The 27,824-nt window shown below is 37.3% G+C and overlaps 1 protein-coding gene and 1 non-coding gene across 2 annotated transcripts in view; both read left to right on the top strand.

The window, feature by feature from the left end:
• The window catches only part of LOC149084191 (uncharacterized), a 259,211-nt gene that overhangs the window by 60,952 nt on the left and 170,435 nt on the right, over positions 1–27,824 (top strand). The gene's annotated exons all lie outside the window — the stretch shown is intronic.
• Positions 9,108–9,179, top strand: TRNAV-GAC (transfer RNA valine (anticodon GAC)). The gene has a single exon. It is a non-coding gene; the product is annotated as a tRNA-Val (tRNA).

The raw sequence follows: 27,824 nt of genomic DNA, 5'->3' as shown, positions 1-27,824 counted from the left end.
ATATGTGTATTTGCAAATTGGAATCGCTCTTAGGGGTTCGCACCAGGGTCCACACTTATGGTAATAGAAGCGAAAAAATATGTTCAAGTCATTCAATTCACATGTTCAATATATTCGATTCCAGGATATTTTTTTCTCATAAATTCTGAATTTTCATCAATTCTGGGATGTTTTGGTTTGATTAATTTTGGATTTTCATTGATGAATAAATATTTTTCTGCCTTCTTGTATATTGTGATAATAAATATATCTTTGGATGCTGAGTTTCCCCCCCCCCCTCAATAAAAACACATAAAATCTATAATTATTCAATTTTTTCCTAATATGGGGGTGAAAGGTTTAAAGAAAATTTCTTTCGATATTTTCTTTTCATATACATTTTATCGGAGCATATTTCGTAAGTTATACTTGTATAGCCTAATCTACCATCAATACTAGATACAATTTTTTTTTTTTTTTTTCAGATCTTGTTTGTAATTATTAGCTATGATCTAATGTTAAAATTTCCTCGCGATACAACGATGTCCTCTAGTACGACAAATTCCTCTGTAACGATATTCTTCAAGTAGATTTCGAAACTAATGTGCAACGATACTTTTTTTATATATTTCGCTCCAAATCCCCCCCCCCCACCCTGCGTAAGCCTCTGCCTAAGCATTACAATCACGACGATACGATATATGAATTTTGAAGCCAGTTTGAGATCTCCCAAATTTGAATATCAGAAATCTAATTTTTTTTTAATTAAACCTGAACAACTACACTATCTCACCTACGACACTTTCCATTCAAAAAGTTTCTCCTCCAATCGGTGTAGGAAACAACAGAAAACCGTTGTAGATGCGTGACAAATCATGAAACGTCGTTGATGGAACGCACGTGGCAAAAGCATGGCAATGGGACGCTGTTCCTACAACCGGAACGGCAATTACCATTATCATGAGCCGTGTTTGATGTTAGTAGAAAATATAAAAAAAGAAAGAAAGAAAATAACCACGTACTCTCTTGCTTTCCCTTTTCGGCTTGTACTAGTCACGCTATAGCCAGGTGCAATAAAAACCTCGTGCAACATGAGAGGGGGGGGATAGTAGTAGTAGTAAAAAAAAAGAACTAAATATGGTGGTAAGAGGGGCGGAACGTCAAACACAAATGACATGAAGTGGTCGGACAAGAACATGCCAGGTGCGGAACTGTAGACAAGAGGGTCAGTCAGTAGCCAACGACCATCCGGTATATTATGTTGCCCCCGCGTACTAACCTTAGCAGCGCGCGAGCGCGTGTGTGTATGTTCACAACGGCTCTTTGCGTGAGAGGTTGTACTTTTTCAGGAAACCTTCGCTTCTTTGTTTGATGGTGGATGTAGTCATTGAATCAAGACCATCCATTTTTGACACGATATTTGACGTTAGATCACTGGGGCGTGAACCCTGTTAGTGGCGACTTCCCAAGCGTGGAGATCCTGGATTCGCGATGTATTCATCGAATTCTGAATGGATATGTACGGATTTTATTCACTCAAGGGTGTTATAAAAAGTCAAGAGAACTACCAATGATACCTGTTATTAATAACAAACATTTTTTGGCTCAGCGCCACTCCTGAGATTATTCTTTCCAATCATATACATTGAGTTTGCAACATGCTAGATCCGTGATTCCGAACCTCGGGCCCCCGCTCCACTGGGTAGTAGGATTTTTTAAGGGAGGCAATTTGATTTTTTCAGGGAGTAATCATGATTTAGAAAATTCATATTGGATGAAAAATACTTTCTCAGAATTAATGAAAAAATAATTGAATTTTTAGGTTGAAACAGCATTAAAAAATTTTTTTTGAAATTTTTTTCTTCAATTTTCGATCATCTTAGGACACCTCTCCCTCCTTCTCAGTGTGTTGTCTTGTATGGGGGAAGGGGGGCGTCAGGAATTTAAAAGATGCTTAGGTGAGACATGGGTAAAAAAAAAATTGGGAAACACTGCGCTAGAGCAACCTCGATGATCTGTGGCACAGTGTTTCAAAAAAACCTTTCTTTTTACCTTTTTTATGGTGCTCCGTATCTGCATTAACAGCTCTGAAAAAAAACCAATAAGTTTCAAGAAAATGCATCATCATCACCAACAACCATTTTCACTCCACTCCTGGATGAAGGTCTCTAATTTTTTTTCCATTTTGCTCTGTCTGATGCTTTTGCCATCCAGTTGACTCCAGTACTTTTCTGATCTCGTCGATCCATCTCGCGTGTTCATCTCGGACGTTCACCACCACGGGGGTACCAATCTAGAATACTTGTGGTCCATCTGCTGTCCTGTCTTCTTGCAATATGTCCATATATATTTCCATTTTAAACGTTTAATTCTTTCCATGATAGCATATACCTTTGTGTGGTTTTTTTATCCAACTGATTCGTTTTCTATCTCTCCTTGTGATACCTAGCATACATCTTTTCATGCTCATTTGTGTTGTCTGTATTCTTTGTATCGTCTTGCTTGTGAGTGTCCATGTTTCAGCTCCATAAATCAGTGCTGGTAGCACTCACTGGCTAAAAACCTTTCAGACATAATTACATATATAATATCAGTTAAATTATAAAAGTCTTATCTGTTAAATTATAAAGTATTATGAATGTCTATAGTCAATAAAATATGTAATAGTTTTAGGAACATTCTTCCACTTGTGCATCGGCGGCATTGAGGCACCTATAAAGAAGCACAGGATCACCGTCCATCCTTGAGCTAATAACAGCTTTGCCGCTCCGAATGATAATCCTGAAAACATTGAAAAAGAAAGTAGGGTATCAAACAGCGATTAGTTAAGACGCTTATAAAACAAAGTTGACTCATTGTCCCCAGTTTTTCAACAATAAAATAGATTTCCTCGCTAGTGATGCGTAATTGTTAGAAAAAGAGTAGAATAAGGAACAGCGATTGGTTGTAGAGATATTTTTTTTTTCAGCATGGCACAGGTCTTTGACCACCTGCTTATATCTCTTCGCAGAGACAAAGCGGCGGGCCATGTTCAGGATAGGAGGAGAAGTCCATATAATGACAATACTACTAGCACTACTTTACGACACACCAACTCCGGTCACATCGCCATACAGCAATTTGCTATCGATCGAGTGGGGAATTAATTTACCATCTATCGGTGGTTGTCTCAGGGTCAGTAGGGAAAGAACTTGGAATCCATGTATTTCTCCAGGATCGAGCAAGCGGAACTGACGGCAGAAACGGGGTGGACGAGCATCTTACTACTGTGCCATTCGGGTACATAACGGTTATATCGACGTCACCACTTCGCATAAAGATTACGAATGAGTTAGACTGAGTTATTAAGGAGCTCTAGGTAGTGTTAAACCTCAGGTCGAATATAAATTTACTCCTCGAAACTACCGCTGGCATTGACGGTATTAAAGCCTCATTTACGGTAATTTACGCGGGACCTGTTGATTTTAGTGCAGTGTCCCTGTACCTGGAAGATTCATTCATTTAAGAACTTCAATTCGAATACTGACTTAAAAGTCTACTCGGTCACCGATTTATATTTTTCTGTGTAGACACTGTACATTTAAACATGCAGTGAACCTCGATATAACTATAGTCTGCATACCAAGAAAATAAAAAAAAACCGTTGTAGAGAATTTATCGTTATATCGAGTGATAGAGTTATTAGGAATCACACTACCAAATTTACGCTGTTATCTGAACTGACGTTGTTATCACCATAAAATGAATTTATAATCCTTTATTTGCAACAAAAATTATAATTGATTATTTGATTCATAAAATTCTGTTAATTGTTACATCCTGTAAATTAGTTTACCACACAATACTTCTGTCTACTACACAGAAAGTAGCTTGATTGCAGCAGCTAGGAAAAATGGCAACGCTCTTAAACACCTTCAAAAGAACCAAAGTGAGAAGAAATTTAAAAAAATATATTGAAGGTAATTTTGAGCGAAAGAAAAAAAATATACATTGCTATGAAAATATATTGCTATGTAAATAGTCCTTTTTATCATCTCATTTTCGCTGTAAATAGTCATCAACAGATTTCTCATCAACGCAATCTCGCCAAATCAACAGCAAACTTTTGTTTGGCGACTGCTCCTAAAATTTGGCGACATCATGACGCCAAAAGAATGAATGGGATCTCTCGAGAAATATGAGAGAATGTTCTCGAAACATTGATGACAGTATGACAGCGCCGCCAGATAGGAACTAAGGACGATATATTGAGTTTTTAAAGACGAGATCTCTTGTATGTGAGAGAAGTCACTTCCTTTTTAGCGTATTTCGCCAAATCTCTGCTTGTCAATACGTGTAAATAGTTGTTCTGTAAAATAAATCTATGTTGCCCTTCAAATTGCATCGTGCTTTGCCATCTCGAGTGCTTGCGAGAGACATTATAAGAGGCAATATCGTTGTAACAGTTTCACAATCTGCTCAAAGGATATCGCTACAGAGGAATTTATCGTAGTAGAGGATATCGTTTAATCACAAGGAGTTTAACATTAAACCATTGCTGATTTCAAACAAGATCTGTATAGAGGGATTTATCGTTGCATCGAGTATCGTTGTGTGTTACTGTGATGGGATGTAAGTGGTAGTATTACACTATATACACAGCATAACTTACAAAATATATTTCAGTCATTTCAGTGGGGCCTTAGAGCGATATACACACTCACGATATCAATTCATTATTCGGTGTTTGAATAGAAATGATCATTACAAGTTATCATTTATAACCATACCATGAAATTTATGTCTCACTTTCCAATTTCATCTCTCTCGTGAATTCGGGTGGAATCGCACAATAAAAAAATAACCAACACTTTTCAAATAACCATATATTCTAACACAAGCTTTTTATGCACCTAACGTCGTCTATCACGAATGCAGAAACAGGAGAAATTGAAATAAAATTCCCCGATCAAACAAAAAAGGAAAGATTTTGATTCTTTTTCTATACAACATCTCTTTTTTTTTAAAAATTCTATAAGAGATAAGACCATTTTTTTTTCTCTCTCTGTATTTTTAAACACAGTCCGTGTCTCTTTTTTTGCTTCGAACCATCGCCAGTATATAAATGGATGTCACGTTTTCAAAGTTTCAAACACTTTTCAGGTGATGTTCTGTGTAGCACAAAGGAATTTAAAATCAGATAAAACGGACTAAAAAAAATATATTCGGCAAAAAAGTAAGTCTTTGTTTACACTGATTTTCATACACGTGATGCGAATCGCATCAGCATTTTCATACCCTTTTGCCCCACTCCTTTCTGGAGAAGAATTTCAGTATTATTTCTTTTTATTCCATGACTCAATACATATTAAGTATTCTTCACACTAAGGCTCAATCAACCAACGATTTTCAATCTACCGTCATTTTCAGAAAGGAGGTATTGAGAAAAAAGTGCTTTTTGGCTGGATTTATTTATTTATTTTTGAAATTTGATAAGTTGATTCTCATGTGATTTAATGGTTGCATTTGTTGCACTTGTGCTGAGCCTGTCGCATGCTGAAAACATACGAGTGGTTTTGTTTGAAACAACAGTGAAAATTTTCACTACTGAAACGATCAAAATACTGTAAAACATTCTGAAAGTGCATATTTAAAGGCACAATGTGCTGACTGGGTAAATGCACTTCTAGTGTGCTATAGAAGTCTCGGATGCCATGTCAAATGTTCATCATACTTTTAATTGATGATGGCAATTATTCTGTGGACAATACTATTTGCCCATACACCCACCTCACGAACATTCCTCTGGGATATTTCAAACGAATTGCAACATGCTACAACGTGTGGTGTAAACGTATTTATGTTGTTACAGTTATGCTTGTTTTATGTGAAACCAGTACTACCATCTGTCTTAATTAGTAAAAATTAAAAAGTAAAGTAAAAATTAGACTGACGCTTGAATTTTAGTGTTGTGTCTATATCGCTTGTTGAAGTTCTGTTTGTTCTCTGCGGAGGAACATTTCAAATGGATAGCCAGCTTGCATTCGCTCCTCAAAGTTTTGAAACCATGGAGAACCAACTTTAGCCCACCAACGCTGTTTAATATTAGGAATGCAAGTTCAGCACTATGCCCACATAAGCTTACAGCAGCTTTTCTATGGACACTCGGAAGTAATGACATAAATAGAATGACATAAATCTGAATTTTTTGTCTTATGTGACGTAATTGGTGCAGTCATTTTACCAAGATCTTCGTTAGCATTATGATGTGTAATTCGACTGTTTTAAAGCTCAACGAAAATATTTACTCACGTTCGAAGTTTCTGAACGAAATGGGTTTAGCCCTCCTTTATTCCTGATATGAGTATCAAGTGAGTCTACATATGATTCAGACCTATCATGACCACTTTGCAGGTGAGACGCTAGTAAATTGTTTCTGTAGACACAAAAAAAGATTTGCCTACGGTTGTTAAATAAGCAAATGAGCCTAACATTGACAGTCTTTAGGACCTCTCATGAGTCATAATTTGAAGAATTTGGAGCATTTTAAAAGTAAGCTTGGTCAAACTTCTCAATTATTATGTTTTGTGGGTGATATAATGCTTATTAATTTTCCAGTTACATTACATTTCAATATTTTAACTGTTTTCACAGGAACAGACATTACGTTAGTTTCAGTGAAACTAGACTTTGGATTGGCTTTTGTGAGTTCCCTGCACCACATTATGAAATTGAATTAAAACCTATCATAATTTGCGCGTGCTTGTTAAGCTGATTCTGCTATCCGAATATTCGGTTATAACATACTGACTAGTCAAATAATAAACACGTACAGTTGGCTTCGCTTAATCGGATATCAACCATTCCAGCACACAATATCTGAATAAGCGGAGGCATCCAATTGCCATTTTACAACGTCAGTATACTTTGTATATTGAAAATTGATAAACGATGAATACTGATACAGCTTACAAATAAAGCTTTATAATACTAATAAAGCTTACAAATAAAGCTTTATAATACTAATAAAGCTTACAAATAAAGCTTTATAATACTAATAAAGCTTACAAATAAAGCTTTATAATACTAATAAAGCTAAATACAAATGGGTAAGTAAGTCGACGTCAACATCCCGTCTCCAGCGAATTACAGAACTAGGCCAATACCACATATCTGTTAACACAAACTTTTATTCGCTGGAAAAAAAAAAAAAAAAAAAAACACTTTTAGGAAGTATTAGTACATATATTTTGACAACTATAGAGCATATCAAATAATTGGATAGCATTCCCATCGAATCTTCGATAGAAGTTTTATTTAAGCCAAAATCTTCAAACTCAAACTACAGTTCTCAAAACTAATAAAACATTCAGAGGTAACGTTAAGCTCAGCATACGTTGATCACACACTTTCATCTTACGCTTCATTTTTGGAAATTGAATTAAATATCTATTTTCACTACGGATAAAATAGCTGGATAATAATGTAAAATACTCTCAGCCGCTAAAAAAATAATTTCGTTTTAATCGGATACAAAGAAAGAATCGTGCATTATTTCACGTGATTTGGAGATTACTCTTCCTATTCCAAGAATTGTTTCTTTTTATCTTTCCTCCTCTTCTCCTCTTTTCGTAAACTTACAATAATATTTTCCCTTCTGCTTCCTTCGTCTAGTTAAATTAGATTTCCCACTGGTATCATTTGTTTTAGCTAGGTCTGAATCGTAAAGTGAACGAACTAGGAGAGTCCTTTCCATTCATTTTTAAAGAAGCTAAAAAAAACATGAAACAACAACATCAAGACTAAAATAAATGCAATGCACTTTAACTTTGTTTTTAACCAACAAAGGAAGAGGAGAAATGATTCAAATCTAAAGCAAAGCTTGTTCCCAGTGAAACGAAGAAATAGAGAAAACCACTCAAAGCTTCCGTACACTATGGGTTTTATTTTGCCCCTCTCTCCACCGCCATCTTGACTTTTTTTCCCTTAGCTTTTTTCCTCTAGGGTTTGGTTCCCTCTGGAAAAAAAATTTCACTTATCCCCCCCCCCCGACCCCCTCCTATTCACTATATTCTTTTCGTTCCTTTTTCAGAAATTCTGTTTTTTACAGGGATAATTCAAAATTTAATACCGAGAAGAAGTCGAAAAGCAAAGTGAACGAGATTTGATTTGTCATCCCAGTACATCCCCTTACGGTTGGTTCTGTAATTCGCGTAGAGGGGGCGCCTGTGCAGCGAGGGGAATTTTTGCATGAGACGGAAAAGGATAAAAATCCCTCTCTCTCTCTTGTGTGTGGATACTAAAATATTTGAGTAGACTACTCTCACTCGTATATTTCTTGGCACGGCATGAATATTCCATGAGGTGCAACCTTCTTAACGTTGAATAATTTAACAACTTGTGTATTATCGGTGGGAGCGAAATACATACATTCTCCTCCACTACTACTATACCTAAGGTTAGGATAAGAAGGTGGGGGGTGCTGTAGGGATTTTCAGATATATTCCTTGTTTTTCTTCTCCCTCCGCAACAAGAGTAAAGGGATTTTTCGATGAGAATCGGATCCTTATCCGAATAACACTGCATAATTTAATAGGGATGGGACTCAGTCAGCCCTTAGTAGTGATTTGCGGCTTGAGAAATGGAAAATAATAAATTCATATAGTTTCTGAAATCACGAGCACCAACATAACCTTCATGAAATTCAAGAGTTCTTTACTCCCTCATGATATTTTGTTATACTGTATATACAGAGTTTCATTTAACTTTGTCTGTAGAGTCTATGAATTTTAATCAAACAGGGTGGCAGGGATGGGATTTATTGCTTCCAGCAAACTTACTTGGCTTAAGGTGTGAACCAGGTTATCAATTTTCATCTCATTTATTTCAAAAAATGTGTTGCATGGTGGTAAAATAGAAATTTAGTGTTAAATAGAAGTAGAGGATGGTACATATAGAAACGTCCTCTCCACTTGTCAATACAAGATATACAGTATGTTCAAAGGCACCGTACATGGACGGCGTTTCTATATGCATATGGTAATCTGGTTGGCCTATGTCATTCACGAGCTATTAGTTGATTGTTGACGCCGTCCATGTACGGTGCCTTTCAACATATATATACGCTCCAAGGTTGAAATATTCTATCTGCTTCCATAGCTTAGATGGTAGAGCACTCGTCCGACAAGCGAGAGACCGGGGTTCGAGTCCCCGTGGGGGCAGTGATGAATTTTCTTCCTTGTAATCTTCATCTCCACAAATAACCAGTATTTCGATGAATATTGTATAAGAGGATGGTGTTTTTCATTTGAAATCATTTAATGTGCAGCGTTTCCTAACCTTTTTTTTGCCCGTGGCCCCCTTTGAAGCATATTTTGTTCCTCGTGGCTCCCCTATCTTACCCAGAGTTTTCGACCCTCATCTAGAAGCAAGATCCTTTATACGTATTGAATTGATTTTTTCAGTGAATTTATACTGAATGAAAATTTTGCAAATAAGAATGGCCTCCAGTCCACTGGCCTAGAATTTGAGCTACAAATTGAGCTCCCCGCTAATCCGAGTTCTATTCAGGACCGTCTCAACGTCATGGGCCCCCTAGGCAAAGTGATGCTATTGTAGTCCCCATACTTAGCCGTAAATAAACAGCCTACATATTTCCTACTTATTTTCAAAATTTATTGCACTTCTAAAAATATCATAAGGTGTAGTCACTTATGGACATGAGACCCCCGGGCACAACCCCTCACAAGAGTGGGACTGACAGAGCTGCAGCCCGGGGCTTGATATGGTTTTCATCGTTTTTTTGTTTTTCACACTATAATTTAATATACAGGAGGGGGTCTGTGAAAAATCTAGCCGGGGACCTGCGAAAAACCCCATCCAAGGGAACCTGTTGCAAAATGTAGGCGGTGCGGCCTGGGTGGGTCCATGTTCTCAGACCGCCCTGTCTTTGTGGGTGGTTTTGTTGGATTCTGTAAGTGTATAGTCACTAATGTAAACGCTTTTTCTTCACACCTTAACATTTCTTCTCGGCTCTCTGCAGCCCTCCGAACCACCTGTCATGGTCCCTTTCTAAATTTTCTTCCGTGGTCCCCTTGAAGTATCCCAGTACCACTGGGGGGGGGGGGGGCATATGGCCCCCGGTTGAGAACCACTGATCTAATGTATGATTTATGCAACGTTTCAAATAGAATTGTCAGATATCCAACTCACGAAATACAAACACCTACTACTAAATAGAGGAATCAAAAGATGGTGCATCCGCCAGCCATCACCAAAATCCTCCATCCGGAAGATAGCATATTACACAGGCCTCAGACGTTCAGCTATAAGTCAGGAATAATGCATTACAACACTTCCCAGCATATATCAATTCGGAGGAAGTTTCCCTGAGGAATCATTGCAAGGCACATTGTGTGTGTAAAGTGGCGTGGTGGTGGCAAGATTCTCGTCTTAAACAGTGAAGGTTTCCGTCAGAGGTCCCAAGTTTGATCCTGGGAAGAATGTAGATAAAAAAGAGACATTTTCATTAACTAAGAATGAGACGACCACCGGGAGATGGCACCTTCATTTCCAACTCAACTCATTAACAGAAGTAAATTGCAGTATAGCGATATGGCAGGATGTGGTGTATGGTTAAGTAGGAACGTTATATGTGACACAGTAGTGATAGCTGACCACAGCTATGCGGTCGATTGTGCATCGTAGTGGACACTGCCGTCATAGCAGTGGTAAGCTGAAGTTCATTTTATGCGTTTTAAAATTTCGAGATGCGATTGAGATCGATCTTCCGTTTGGAAAAAATATCGCTATAGATAGCAATCAGGCTTACAAAATTTCACTACAACAAGGAAAATAACCTGCAGATTTCTTTGCTTCCTAATTCGGAAAGCAGGTGGCAGTACATCTCGCACGCATGACGAGAACAGGACAAAAGTGGCAACTTCCCCGGGAGGTGGATACTAGGTGGAACCAAAACGCTGTTATAAAATCGTCAAATTTTATAATAGTGAGCAAATTCATGTTTACGGCTGTTTACAAAAAAATCGTGGTTGCAGACCTAGGTAAGAACGCATACCACACGCATCCCACATGCATGAATTCGTTCGTTTGATGTTTGACGGTTTCCTATGTTTTGAATCATATATCTTTTTTTCAATTACATTAGTGTCATGCTTAAATCACACACACAAGGTGTAGAAATTGGAATTATTTTGAAAATTTTTGAAAAATCAAGTGTTGAGATAAGTAAATTTTCTTTGGCTTATACAATACAATACAAATACAAATACAACGCCACAACAGGCAAATTGCCCAACGAGGTGGCTGACTTAAGAACATCATGGATCCCCGAGCCCCTACCTACTACTGCTACACCACACATGAACCCCCCCCCCCGCGGAACCCCCCAACGAATCGGTACATGCGGGAATGTGCGTGTACGTGTAGTGCAACCTGACGTAAAGTTTTTGTTTCTGTGTAATGCTTGTTATGTGTAGTGCTGTCATCTGCCCCCAGTTTTACTAACTATGAGTGAAGTGTTATGGTTGAATGATTTACCGTTGTAGGACTGTTGCTCTCTGTGGCGAGACTTTTTCACGGGGAGATCGGCTCGCATTAGCGTCTTGAAGTTGGGAACCACAGAAAACCAACTTCAGCCGACCACCACTGTGGGGTTCGAACCCGGATCCTCGCATCACGAGTCCGGCACTATAACCACTCGACCACCACAGCGGCAATCAAAAAATGTTGTACCAGACTGGAAATAAGTCAATGGCTCTCTAAATAATATTTTAATTATATTTTCATTTGAGTACAGTTTTTCACCATGGATGGGGGGTAATTAATATTCACTTGAGATGTTTAACCTCAAGATGGAAATATTTTGGGCTAAAATTTGGAGACAGTTTGTTCTAGAAAGTTTGAAACCATTAAATGACTCGGGAAATATGGATTTAAAAAAGTGTTCGTCAGTCCACCCTAATGCACACTCGATATCACATTCTTCTTGTTTTATAAAGTGATATGGAAATAATATACAACCAACTGAAAGCCATAAACAGAGCATCTTGTTTCTACGAAATCGCTCAATTACCCAGTATTCATATTTGATGAAACAAAAATGATAAAAACGAAAAATAAAAAAAGAAACATTTACTACCTCGAATCGAAGAATTCATACTTATTTTTCGTTAATGAGTCAGAAAAGAGATATTTCAAGCTGTGCTTTCTATATGCAAATACGTTTCATGGAAGGAAAAAAATCGCAGTTATATGCAATGACGTATATATCTGGAAACGGTTGTTAAATTATTTCTGAAATTAAAATTTCGAAGAAAGACAATCACGGTATTTGTGTTTGAATATTCATCAATATTTCATCTCTCCCGCAAGATCATTTGAATTCTCGTTAAACGTCTCAAGTCCGCACGAAATTACGCTTTTGTTTCGGTGTAGCAGCTCTCGAAATTTTCAAATATATATGTATGTATATACGTACACGATTGCTACAGCTCATGAATTGCAAATACCTAGCATGTTTGCGGCAAAAATAAATATTCAATAACTGAAATTCTCATTTATGATGTACGTGTCAGAAGAGGGTACGCCATTGATATTCATTATGATCTCCCTTGACATTTTCGCTTCATTAAGAATACTCTCGAACATTTTTTTCCTCTGAAAATATTCTTGCAGCAATTATAAAACTGGATCTTTTTGCTTGGATTATGTAAGAATATTTGCGGATCTTATCTTATTAATCTTATGACGAGGCTTCTGGTTTGAATTATGGTGTTTTTTCAAGCGTGGTGTAAGATATATAATCTGTATGCTTATACGTACGTCCATTGCTACTCTGTATACGGATGCACATGGAAATCAGGAAGAAAAAAAATGGCAGATCTTCATATTCTGAATTTATACGTTTAGTTTCAAAAAATCGTTATTATTATTTAAAAATTAAGAGTCAAACTTTCCATGGTGACTATTAGTTTAGGTTTTTCTTTTTTTAAAAGAAATTATAAATCATCAGAATTGATGAAATTTATTTCAAGAGAATAAATAACTAAAATATAACAATAAAATAACTAAATTCAATATCAATAATAATGCACGACCTCCTAGCAGGCCAAAGGTGGCCAACGAAGTGGTTCCATCCACCCGTGGAACTTGTTCCGGTAGAAAATTATTAATACACGCATCACGATAAATACCTAGTCTGACCATATTTATACAAATACAAATACAACGCCACAACAGGCAAAATGCCCAACGAGGTGGCTGAGAAAAGATGCCCATAAAAATATGGATGCCATATATTTCAAGATCTCATAAAAATACGAGATATCGCCAAAAATTTGCCTACGCAAGAAAAGATGCTAATTACAGCCAAGAAATTTGACAAACGCAAGTACAGTTGCCAGTTACAGCCGAAATAACTATCAGAGGCAAGCAAACTTGTCATTTGTGACGGAAAAAACTTGTTAGCGGCAACTAAAGTGGCCAATGACCGCCCAAAAAATTGCCGAACGCGAGTATAGTTTTCAACTACTGCCTAAAAAATTGTCATTTATATTGAAAATGATTTGTACTGCAAGTCTAAATGTGATTCTCCAAAACAACGTACATGTTTGACAAAGCTGTTAGATGCATATATTCACATGATTATAATTATGATAATTAGAAACACACAATAAACATGATATAATTTATAAATCATGAAAATAATGATAATACTTGATTTCAAAAACTCTCAACTGAACCTATTTGAAAATAAAAGGAAAAAAAAAACGGGACAATTTTTAAAAGAAGTTGGGACGGCAAAAATTCCGGAATGTTCCGTAAAATACAGGTCATATGACCACTCTTTCTAGCCTGCGAGGGGTATAAATACCGTATATCTGGCCCGCGGACTGAAAAGACTGTGCAGCGTGCACCCCTACTCCAATACAAAAAATTAAATGTACGTACTATGATTGTAATATTTTTTACCAAGGTGCCAAAGTGTCCGTTGAAGAGAGTATCCTGTGTGTGATGTTTTAAATCAAGCGCTTGTGTGCATTTTCTTATCATACATAAACTCTGCAAGTGTCTTCACACGTGGCCTTATCACCTATATCGAGTATATACATAAGATTTTGTGAATGTGTGTGTGTTGAGTTGTGGTTTTTTTTTTTTTTTGCAAATTGCTGTTCGGGCTGTTTTTTCTCAAGAGATCCAAGAGACTTCATCTTCAGGAAAGGAACATGGAAGATGTGGAAGCCGCATTGGAGGAAGTGTGCTCTAACGAGCTTTGCTTCCAAAAGTAGATCTCTCTGCCTCTCTCTCAGCTCTAAAATCTCACCCTCCACCATACCTGAGCATGTACGCTCTATTCCAGTCTCTAGTGAGAAGGAGGAGAATATTGAGTGCTAGTGAGTGCAGCACATACGCGAGCATATATCCTCGGAAATGTCTAAGGATCAGAAATAGAACATCCGATGTAGGGCCTGACGTAGAAACTTGGCAAAAATTCCTTTGGGGAAAAAAATAACATGACTTCGCATCCGGCTCTTTGGCGTATTTTTCTGTGGGCAAGTTTATCTGGAAAAAAAAAAACATATACATTTTTTGTATCACGTGTAGAAGTGTTGAACTCTTTTCAAGGTAACGGAACAATGTGACTCTCTGTAGTATATTGAATAACTCGCATATGCGTTCATAGAAAAGTTGGAATAAGATTATATATGCTGATTTGAAATACCGCTTGAAACAATGAGATTCGTGTTTTATTAGCTGATAGTATTTTATCGTGTTTGCATTATCTCACGTTCCGTTCACAACCGTGAAACTGCAATGGAAGTGATCAAACGCAGTGTATCCTAACCCTTAGTATGCAAGAATTGTCGGAGAAATACTTCTCTCACTGCGGGAACGTAAAAACAATTTCCTTGTTCTTCAGTTGTCATTTGTGAAACATAGATGACACTCAAACTCGTTGCAAATATAATACAATAGAAAAAAGGGCGTGATGCATTCTGGGTTCGACCCCACAATCACCGGCAAAATATTGACTAAGGATAGGCAGGAAATGTACCACTACTCAACAACGTACATCCAACCCATACAGTACAAGCAAAGGTGTCGAAGAACAGAAAAATAATAAAGGAATAACTAGTATATTATACAGGATAGGCAAAAAGTAAAGAAAATTCTAAGTAGTTGAAATGGGACCTGCCGTAATCTTACACGTACAATCTGCAACGCAAATTTCATTCACAGATATTGAAATATTAAAGAACACAGACGTATAGGGTGGGCAAAAAATCCGTAGAAACTTTAAAAATGAATAAAAACCGGAATAAAAAACGGTTTGCAGGGTTAGCATCGCTGAAGAAATTCATGTGGCTCAGCGATGCTAACCGTGCAACCCATTTTTATTTCGGTTATTTTTCCGGTTTTTATTCCTTTTTTAAAGTATCCACGGACTTTTTGCCCTCCCGGTATATTGAAGCACAATAAAAATAAAATAATACATATGCAAAAAAAAACAACTAATATAAAAAGGAAACGTCAAAAATATATATAGAGGCAATTTTAATATACTTATATATATACACAGAAACTTAGATATATTATACAAATACATGCCGAGTGTACCACGTTTCACAGCTGCGTGGTGGAGACCATGAACTCTACGCGAGAGGCGAAATTGATGGACGCCCATGTAGAATGGTAATCGACACCGGAGCCAACGTTAGCATCGCCAGGACGGACTTGGCTCAAAAATTCCAACATTGAGTTCTCTACGTCCCACAATCGTTGACGCTACAGACAGTCACGGGAGAGAAAATGACTGTGTAGAAAATCGGAAGTCCCACTGAAGATCGCTACGGTCGTCTACTGACATTCCGTCTTCGTGATCGATATAAAAGACCCGTGTATCATCGGACTGGACTTCCTGAGGAAACATGGCTTTTCCTTGGACACGAGAAATGACCAGCTGCACACACTGAGGCTGACTTCGCCCTATTTGGTCGTGACGAATTTCCTCCACAGAAAGAAAACGCGCATAGAAATGCCGAAGCCCTGACAAGCGAACCGGGTCCATAGAACCGTAGTCGTTTCCTCAAGGCAGAAGAGAAGTACGGGCCGGCGAACCTTGTAGGGAGACAGATAGCATATCAAGTCTCAACCGACGATCCTTGGACCGACAATACCCGGAAGGCCTAGCTAGAAGATTCCGACATACGAACCATAATAAACTTGAAGGAATCCACCGGGCAAGACGTCGCCTCTTCCAGTCCGACGACCAAAAGGTACTGGCCACTGTGGGACTTCCTGGCGATGAGAGATGGCGTGCTGTACCGCAAATGGGAGTCGGAGTATGGAAAGACGTTCCAGGGGTAACTCGTCCTGTGCGTTAAAGAAGTATTAAAATAATTTCACGGAAGAACGATCGGTGGATAATTAGGATTCACCAGAAGGTCCGTGAACGATTCTGTTTTGACAAATCTAGGATCAATGTGGAAGAGTGGTGCAAGAATTTCGACGCCTGCGCCGCTCGCAAAGATCCTTCGAAGCGCTTCCGGGCCCGTCTTCAACATCACAATGTTGGAGAGCCGTTCAAGGGAATCACCAGGTACGTCTTGGGACGAACCCCACCGTCACCGCAGTGGTGGTCGGCTGAAGTTGGTTTCCTGTGGTTCCCAACTTCGAGGCGCAAATGCGAGCCGATCTCCGCATTAAACCTACAACGATAAATTATTCAATCATTACACTTCACTCACAGTTAGAAAAACTGGTGGTAGATGGCAGCACGACACATAACAAGCATTACACAGAAATGATTTCACCTCAGGTTTCACTACACGTACACACACATTCCCCCATGTACCAATTCGTTAGAGGTTCCGCAGAGGAATATGGACGAGGTGCATGTGTGGTTTAGTAGTAGTAGTAGTAGGTACGTCTTGGGACCGTTACCGAGAACCGGATCAACATCGGATGCGAGAAGATGAAGAACCACTACGATGCGAGGGCCATGTCTCATGACTTCGAGGAAGGGGACCTCTTCTGGCTCTTCAGCACGATGCACAGGAAAGGATTCCGCTCCGAACTCCAGACGTCTTGGGAAGGACCCTACAGAGTCATGGACCTACCGGACCGTCTTACATCAACATATCAAACATTATCCATTGACCTGAAACCACTTTGCGAAATGGCCAGCCAAACCCCGAATCATTTGAGAAAATCGTGCTTATGCCAAAATTTTGGCCAATTCCCGTAGTGGCCACAGTTCGGGTTCTGTGACAGTAACAGATCCGTTAAAAAACAAAATACCGAAAATGCATGGAAATTAATGAATGCTCAGGATTTAAATATATACATGTGCATTAAAGTCAATGAAGTTTAAATGATGATACTTTTTGGAATAATACTTTTTAAGTAATTAAAAATGTGTATAATAATCATGTATATTGCCACTTAATCTCTGATTTCTCTATAATTGCATATTACAAAAAGTCCTCTAATACTTAGAGGATTAAAATCAAAGAATTAAGGAAAATGAATTATTTACTCGAAAATAATGCATATATAATTTAAATTTCCATAATCACTACTTTTAATTGCGTGGAATAACTTTTGCTTTAATTACTCAAAAAAAGGGGGAATTAAAAGGGATAATTTACAAATGAATTTTTTGTTGCTCGAAGTCAAATTCTCCATCGTTTCGAATTCACAAGACAAAAAAAAAAAAGGAGCGAAAGCAAAGTGCAGCTTTTCATGGTATTCCTGTATGGATATGAAGGGTTGGGAAATGGTGAAGTAATTCGGAATAATTGCTATCTCCATTAGCTCAGTAATAATGCAATTGTAATGAGTAACTCCCCCTGGAACTTGTTTGTGTCCTAAACAAAAGCAAGTAATTAGAGACATCAAATGTGTTAATTAAAGGAACGTTCCACTTAGTTTTTTTCTTCTTCTATTAACTAAATATAAAGTGTTTTTTTTTTTCAGTTTTTCAAATAAGTATTCATCATTCTTGTATTTACGTAAGCTTCTTTTATTGTGTGCGCGCATGAACGCTTTCGCGAATTTTTTGATAGGAATTTTAAATGGGGAATTAATTTTTAAAAATTATGGGTTCGAAAAGATTCTCATCTCTGTACGTTTTTCTTTAGTGGCATTTAACGGCCTTTTGAGAAGATTCTCTTCAAAAGTTTTGGCATTTCTTGATGCTTAAAATGTTAACGAGGTACCCATGACACGTCTGTACGTTTTTGAAGTATTTTTCATAAAGTGTCATACGTTTACAATGTGCGTGCCAACTTTTTGCTGGAACTGATGAAGTGCTCATATAGGCATATAAAGTCTATAAGACATTTTTTAGCCCCTTTAAGGTGTATTAATTTTCTCAAATTTATAATCCTCTCCTATAAATATATGCCGCATTTTGTCCTTCCCTTTTCATTTACGTCTGACGTTGGAATGCCTCTTATAATATGAACGCAATATAAATAGTTCACCGAATTTTTAAATATACAGTCCGCGCAACTCGATGTGATCATGTAAGGACTCGAAATTTCTGATAACGATAAACAAATGATAACTATATCGGGGTTGATACTATTCCAGGGGGTTTTACTTTTTACACCCGAAGTGCCCCTTTTCCCTATTCAATGCTTATCGGCGAGCTCCACCGACTTCCCATGTGGCTGTTCAACAGATATCTTAGAATAACTCATCGCTCAGCGGCATTCCTGACAAAGGTTGGAGGTGCACCAGGGTACCGCGGTGAACAGTTTGAGAACCCCCTATGCTATTCTAAAACTCGACATTATTTTCCTTTGAGCTAAAATCTTTTCCAACTTTTCTTATTCAGCCTTTGTGAGGCATTAAATGGAACTCTCTAATGTTTTTCGCGAACTACGATACTGTCCACGCCGCTGAATGCGATCACGCAGGACCTTTGGTTTCTAAAAACAATAACGGTAGTAGCAGTTATATGTGTACAGTAGAGTCTGGCTTATCTGACATAAACGGGCTGGCCGAACGTCGGATAACCGAAAATGTCGGATAATAGGGAGGGTCAAGTAAAAGTCTATTAATCGCCAAACTATGTTATAAGTTCACACATTATGAACATATTAATTATATTTTACAACTTTCCTTATTTTCGTCGCCATACTTGCGTATATTTCTACCTTTAAACAACACAACGTTTGTCAAATTAACACACAGACACATACGCATTTAACAGACAATAAACCGATCCGCATACAATGAAAAACTGCACTGCACTGTGTGAACAACATCTACAGCAGAAGGGCTCCGCGCGAAACTTGTGGCGTTACTGAAGGTCATCTCACCTATAGCCATAGGATAGTCTACAAAAAAGGGTAAACTTTGCGCATGCGTCGGCCTGCTGTATCCAATGGCTATAGGTGAGAAGACTGTCTTCAGTGACGTCATGAGCTTTTCGCGGGGGCCCTTCTGCTATAGATGATGTTGACTGAATAGCGAGTTGTGAGTGAGAGAGAGGGTGGAGCGAATGACAGACACTTGAGTCATAGTGAAGACGTGTGCGCCACTTTACAGACGGGAGCATCAAAAAATAGACTACGCTCACAACTTGCTGTTCTTGTTGAAGATTTATGCGGATTTTTTCTCTTTTTTGCGGTGGGACGTCGGATAGTACGGAATGTCGGATAAGCGAGACTCTACTGTACGTGATATAACAAAAGTTTAAGAAAAGCAAAAGCCGCAACACGTCTGACCGAGGTACCGCGGTGCTCTTGTAGCACATTATAATCTCTTCATCCTTACTCTGTAGATTATTTTTGGAGTTGTGCGGAAATTTTCATGATCGGTGTAAGTAAAAAGTTAATTTTTGCAATATATTAATTAATATTGCTGAGCCCATGTGGCGGCGAGTTTAACGAATCTTATAACTAATGAAAATTATATTTGAAAAACTTTTCAAATGGAATATACGGGTGCCCCTAAATTTGGAAATAGTTGTAAAACTCATAAACATAAAAGAATTTGTTATATTTGAGAGTAATTCTCACGAAAATATTATTCTCACAAAGGGGATTTTTTCGGTACAGAAAAAAAACCCAAAAAAAAACCGATTCAATTCTTTGGCGATGGGGGTGCTACAAGAATGAGTATCAACGAATCCCGGACTCCAAAACTTTCTTCAATCACTTCTGCGACCGAAGCTTTCGTAAAACTTGAGCCGATGATTGGTTAATTTAACTGCACTGATGTGCTTTTCAACATCGCAATTGAAACCCTATGCGAGCCTCAGTAAAAGGATATTACCCTGTTTGATCTGACAGACAGTCCCAGGATGTTCTGAAATTAGCTGTTATAAAATTCGCCAGTGAGTAGTTTCCATTAAGCGCTCTCTATCGACAAAGTATTCAACTACGTTTTTCTGTATCAAAAAAAAAAGAAAATCTCTTCTCGTGAGGATAATTTTTTTCCCTCAAATCGTATTTCAGCATAAAATTTTCTTTGATTATTATAAAATTTTAAACAATCTCAGAATTTATGGGACACCCTGCACATTCATATAAGATGATATTTTTTATGAATTTTTATTTTTAAGATCAACATAGTATTCGTTACAGCATACGTTAGCAAAACTTCCATTCCAGACTCTACCAAGAAGTTGGGCTGGAAGAGATCTCGGCAACGGGATAAGTCCAATGGCAAAGTTCTAGCGTTCATTCAGCATTTAAACTTAAAATGACGTAAATCGGTTTTTGTATTTATCACTTTTAGCTGAGATTATGCATAATACCAAAGTGTCATCGGTGAATTTGATAACTACTGGAAGCATTACAACGTATAATGTGGTTAAACATAATAACCAAGTCTCGTTACTAAATTTGATAAACACTTAAAATTTATCACCTTTATCTGTGATTATGCATAATACCCTAATGTTATTGGTGAAGTTGATAAATATGAAAAAAAAAATTCAAATGAGTCCAGTATGTATGGCTGATATAGTCGAACCCGGATATTATAACAAATATTACGATCGTGCCCCGATATAATTATACAATACATGTATGAATTATCATGTACTACGATTCATCATGTTTACCAACAACGTGACAATTGGGTATTAATCGCAATCATCATTAAAAGTAATAAATTTAGGGAAATTTATTAAACATACCAAAATACTCTACTATTATGCATACCAAACGGTTATTACAATAACTACATATTTATATCACATTTATTCTAACATATTCATGTTTTTATGATGGGAATTTAGAATTGATGAGAGTTCGAAATTAATAAAAGAAATAGATAATTCAGAAGAACGGAATTTATGAAAAAACAAACAGACAAAATGCTAAAATCCCAATAAAAATCCATATAAAATTAATTCAATTGAAAATTCAGAATTCTCCATACACGAACTTTGTACGCATTCCTCTGCGGAATTTCTACCGAATTGGTTTATGTCGTAATGTATGTCTGAGTATGTATGTTTGGTTCCTAAAGCATTTATGTTGTCAAGAGACGTGCTTGTTCTGCGTCCTTGATTGTGCTGTGATCTGCATATTTCGATATTTTGAAGTGAAAATGGCTAATGATTGCATTTTCATGCTATGCAAGTATCATGTTGAAAGTTAGCTTGCATTCTTTTTCCATAGATCCTTTTGTTTTTTCTTAATGGGAGACCCGGCTTGCATTCACACAGTGGAAAGCCGCAGTCTCTGCTGCATTTTAAAGACCTTCAACTGTGATCAAAAGAGAATTAGACTGAGTGTATTGAACTGCCCGAGCGCAATGGGATGCTTTGCCTTTTCGTCACACAATCCTTGATCAATCAAATTTCTGCTTGCGCCTTTTGCGATATGATTTTATACAACTTTCTATGATTATTTATTTTCCGTGCCCGTTGCATTTTGATTTTAACTTGATTAATTTGATTCTTCAATTTCCATAATTTTGATTTGCTCGCACTATATGTAATCTTTGACATATCAATAAATTTTGGTTTTACCGGAGATGCCCTGGTTCCCACCCCCGGGGGGCCGAAGTGCTTACGTTGCTTCTTGCGACAGAGCCTGGGTGTCTCTCGGTTTCTCCAGTTCTCCAGTCTCTGCTCAGCATGCCACGGTACTGTGTATATTTTTAAGGTAGAAAAATCATAAATCTGTTTGATAGTGTTCGGTGTGGTTCCCAAGTTGCAAGAGTGGGTATGGGGTTTAATTTCTGGTGGAGGCAACAATTTTTTACAACTTTTCATAACTCTCCTCGGCATAATAACCAAAAACTCCCTTGATTTAAATGTTGTGTGTTATTTTAAGTTTGGCAACATTTCTACGCCAAATCAAAACTGCATAATGTTCAAAAGACCAAGAAAACCAGTACCCCAAAAGTTCCCTTCCATACCAAATTCCAAATACGAATAATCACGTCAATAAACCGTACAAAGACTACATTATGAACACACACGCACACACGTACCGCAATAAAATCAATATTCTAAAGCATTGAATGAGAAATGATCCACAGCAAAAGTCCCTCCTTTTCACAGAAATGATTACAAAAATCGCCTCTCCATTGAAATTCTGTCCTCTTTTATTATCGCCATTGCTATTGAGCTGTAAAAGAATGAAAGAAAAGCTAATGTGAAACCATTCTCTTTCTTCCCAATCTTTGTTTTTTTTTTTCTCTCTCTCTCTCTTTCTCTCCCATTCAACCATTGCGCTTATTGAATTTCCAATAAGCGCACGATGTTCGCAGAAATACCGTCCACTTATTCGGAAGACGTTAATAATGGAATATCCATTATCTTTTGAAGCTAAACCGAATCTAAATCTCTTGGGAACAACCGATGACTTATAAGTTCACCATCATATTTGTTCTTACTTGCTTGGCCTTTGGATGTTGCAAAAAGATGTCGTTCGTCGGACCGTATTTTTTTTTGTGTGTTTTTTCCTGATTGGTGCTTTCTCCTTTTCTTCCGTCCTATTATGTGTCCTCCTGTTGTCTTTCTAACTGACGTTGAACTTCTCTGGTTCCTACAGCCTGTCATTCCAATAAAAATCAATGTTCATTATTGCAGCTACTCTTGTAACAGTCGTCAAGCTGGGTCGGACAGTTTCTGGGGGCAGCCCGACCGTAACTGTCTTTCCGATTTATGAAGTCTGTGGAGATGCCATTCAACCTAGAATTACCGTATCTCCGATGATGTATGGGATGCAATCTACTTTTCATAACTATTTTCAAAGGATAATACCGCGTCCTTCACGTCGTAGGACTCGCCATACAGGGTGATTCTAAATTCATGGAACTTTAAAAGAAGGGTGATGAAACTTTTGGAGGATGCGGGCCAATTCATTGGTTTGAAAACCTATTGCGGGGGGTGGGGGTCACTTGAGTGATCTGGAAATGTGCCACAGGATGCTCATGGGATCTGGAACTGCGCTGCAAGTCACTCAAGCGATCTATAAATGACAACAGGATCACTTGAGTGCTCAGAATATATGTCGCGGGCCACTTATGTTCTGTGAAAGTGTGTCGCGAATCATTCAAGTAAAGGGGAACTGCACCACGGTTCATTCAAGTAAATGAAACCACCACCTCAGGAATCAAACCACTACCTCTCTGTCAATCTTATATTATCGTCAGATAAGTAGACATCTGGAGGCAGGAATGTCAGTATATTTGAGATATTAGCTGATTTAGGTCTGACTGTTCGAGATATGTGATTCCCCCCTTCCCCCCCCCACACCCACACACGTTCAGCGCATATAGGTTCTACTACTATTACTGCTTGACGGTACATGCAACTTGTAAAAATTCCTATGCGGAATTTCTAACGAATTGGTAACTATTTTCTGAGTCAATTCATTGCCCCAACGCATCTGTGTTGCCAGAGTTGTGCTTGTTTCGTGTACGCGCTGGTGCTGCCATCTTGCTTCCATATCTTGTATTAAAAATGGTAAATGATGATTTTTTTTTTCACGTTGTGTAAATATCGTCTGCTGCTCTCTGCGGTGAGACTTTCTTTATGATTGGAGACCGACTCGCATACAAGCTCTGAAGAAACAAGTTCACCGCTTCTCTAGAATAGTGGTCTACTAAACTACGATTACTGGTGGAGACAACAGACTTCTTTTCACAGATTACTGAGCAGCAACGACTACCTCAAAATTAAAATGCCCGTATAAACATTATGTACATGTTAAAGTCATATGTGGGAATATTTTTCTTTTTGTAAACAAATATTCATTAAGAAAAATAAAGTTGCATTCGCCTGGCATCCGAGAGGATAGTGGTCGATTCTATAGGGAGACACTTTAATTATATTTTATGAATTCATCTTTGCATGAGGTATTTGTTGAAACCCTCGCATACCTCAGATTTACACAGGATGTCCTGTAAGTGCTAGAACGGCCTTTATGTGATCAACCGTCTGTCATAGAAGTATGATTCCTATTTAAAAAAAATTGTCAGCAGACATTCAGAAATTACCCTGTACTAGTTTTGAGAGTGAAAATAAAGCGTGTAACAAAATAGGAAATCTAAATTTTTAAACGGTCCCTCCTTGTGCCAAACTTCCAAATTCTTGTTCTTCCCTGTCTCTCCTGATGCCAACAAAAAACAATTCATGTTTCTAAGTGTAATATTCACTGCGATATTCAAAAACCGGAGGAAATTTAGGAACAAACTGCGTTGAATATGAGTAAAACGGTTTTTCCGCATTTAACGCTGTTTTGTTCCGAAATTTCCTCTGTTTTTTGAATTCGAATGTCTCTGTGAATATTCCACTTGTATGTACATATGCTGAGAACATGAAACTACGAAACATGGATTTATTTTTGATGGCATTTGGAAAGACAGGGCAACAACTTTGCAATTGGGTTCTTAAGCGCAGGGGGAACGTATAAAAATTTAAATTTTCATTTTGTGACACACTGTCTTTCCACTCTAAAAACTGCTACATGGTAATTTTTGAACGTCTGCTGAGCATTTATAAAATTGAAATCATTCCTCTACTACGGACTGTTGATGGGACAAAGACCACTTACAGGACAACCCGTATAGCAATACACATATATTTTTTCTATCGTTAGAAGTTACAATGTCTCCCGCAACGGCTTGGCATGTTATCCTCAAAATCTTTAAAAAATATTTCACATTCAGATCAAGTCATAAATACTATACTCAAATAACAAAATGAATCATAACTAAATGACATGATAAGAGGTCATTTGTTATCCAAAGAATCAAAATTGTGCACCTAATGTGAGAGCATTGTCTGCGGCATTATAAGTTATATTATTTTAATATATAAGTTTTAATTATACAAGAGTTCATTATTGGAATACACATAGCCATCGACCGCTTAAAATGCAGGGAAATAATAAACTCATGAAACAAACTTCCACGGGTGGTACAGCTCACTCAACCAGAAATTTATGTTATGCACTAAAACATGAAAGTTCTATAGGACGTCACGTTTGAGCTTATATTGGAAATTTCTTTTATTTATTTATTTTTGAATATTTTCTATACTTGTGTGTGAGAAATTCTTAGGTATTCTTGAGAAATTGAGAGAGAGAACTGGATTTCAAATTAGTTTTCCCAGCACGACATAAGCGGAATTTTTATCCTAATGCTCATGTGATATATATCGTCTATATCATAGTTTCCTAACCTTTTTTGTCCCATGGCCCCTTCTTCAGAAATTTTTTCTCCCATCGCCCCCCCCCCAACGCAATCTAACCCATAGGATCCTATGTTATACCCGTAGCCTCCATCGCCCTCAAGGGGGCGTTAACGCCCACGTTGGGAATCACTGATCTATATTATACCTAAAAATAACTGACGTTGTGCTGCAATGAAAGTTTTTTTTTTGCTCAATAGCAATGCCGAAACTGAAGCAACAGTGAAACTTCTAAAAAAACTAAAATATTCCAAATAGGCTCAATGTTTGTCATAACTAAATTTCATAAAATTAATTCTTTATCATAATCAGTTTACATTAATTACTTATGTGTGTGTGTGTTTTTTACTCGAGCGATGTATCTATGTTTTATAAAACGAAAAAAAGATGAAATGTCTTTTGTGTTTTCTTAAATATTTATTTTCGGTCGTGTACGATCCATGGATTATGTTCTTAACCAACGTTAATTAAAACAGTCCAATTAATATTAATAAGAATGATTCTTAATTGAAAAATGCCATGGTAACGATCATGCTCCTCGAGTATTATTAAAATTGTTTCTGTTAAATCACTTGATATCGATTGTCATTAACGGCAGCATAATACATTTTTACTTATATGCGTTGTAGTTTGTCATTATGAACTAATTAATGAATAGCCATGATATTTTTAATTGCTCATTGGAGATTAATTATTTATATATTCTGAAGTAACTATAAAATTAATGAAGGAATATTTATTTTTTAGGAATCATAAGAAATGTTTAAGTAGGATGGTCATAAAATAACTTTGTTAATATACGAACCCCTGGCGGCCGCAAAAATCAAAGAATTTCAGATATAGGTGTTGCGGAGTATACATTCGAGCATGTAGAAACAAAAACCTGGCTCTTGCTGTCACGGTTACAGCAAAAATATTTCGAAAAAATTCCTAATGCAACATTTACTATCATGATATACCAAATGATTGGCGCTGTACAAAAGCCAAGAATGTCGTTGGAACGGTACCCGTAGCATCATAATCGCCAGCACTAGTAGCAGGCAAAGAGGTATGCGGTAACAATCGACATGGATCACATTACTACTGCAAGAAGGGTTAGCGCACCAACATACAGCTGAGATATTTCTTTGTCTGCGTTTATGGTGCGGCAGGTACAGTTCCAACAAAATTCATGGTTTTTCACTGCGGCAATAACCTAGCAATACAAAAAGATAAGTGTTACTAGTTGAAATTTCATTGCTTTCACAATAATCTCACGAGAGCGGAGGTTTTCTTTTTTTCTTTTCTTAACGCTGACTATTGAGCGCAATCTTTGAGACATCTAGATCTGGAATTTCAACTGCATTCGCTCATTTTTGCAACTGCAGGGAAGACTTATATTGGCGAAATTTAGATTAATAATTTTATGTATGTGCATATATATGAAATATAATATTTTAGCTGAATATTATTTATTATACAGGGTGGGAAAAAAGTCTGTAGAAACTGTAAAAATTTATAAAAATGTGAAAAAATAATCGAAATAGAGAACACAGGCAGGGTTATCATTGCTAGGTCATGGGAATATTTTTTAAACAGGAAAAAAATTATTAAAAAATAGTGGATAGGTAGCGCTGTCATACACAAGTCAAAGAAAAGATACGCAAATAACGAAAACAGAATGCCTCCAAATCGTTTATTACAGAGGTATGTGTTCAATATGTCCACCACCACAAGGGATAGCCCATTATTGCAGGCGAGTCATAAATCCAGTAACGCCAGAGTGCAGCAGGTCCGCATGCACGGTAATAACGGTGAACTGTTTGTGGATTAGGGGCGCAAGTTTTTTCTTATAACCGCCTTATTTGCATATTTCCACCGAAGTTGCTCGTACCAGCGCTACGTATTAGCTGTTTTTTTTAGTTATTTTTTTCCGGTCTTAAAAAAAAAATTCCCTTGACCAAGTGATGTGTACCCTGCAAACCATTTTTTATACCGGTTTTTTTCCGGTTTTTACTCATTTTTATAGTTTCTACGGACTTTTTGCCCACCCTGTATTTAATATATGAAATAACATAGTGTCTTTGAAAAATTTTAGATAACAATATTATAAAAAATACATATGTTTTTATATTTAAGATATAAACGCTCAAATTAAAAAAAAAAAGATCAAATTTTAATTTAAGGTAATTGG

Source organism: Pholcus phalangioides, unplaced genomic scaffold (genome assembly GCF_987345545.1).
Source record: "Pholcus phalangioides strain wild (caught in Gottingen) unplaced genomic scaffold, Ppha-v1.0 ptg000008l_1, whole genome shotgun sequence".
NCBI lineage: Eukaryota > Metazoa > Arthropoda > Arachnida > Araneae > Pholcidae > Pholcus > Pholcus phalangioides.
This window is presented reverse-complemented; position numbering and strand designations above follow the sequence as displayed.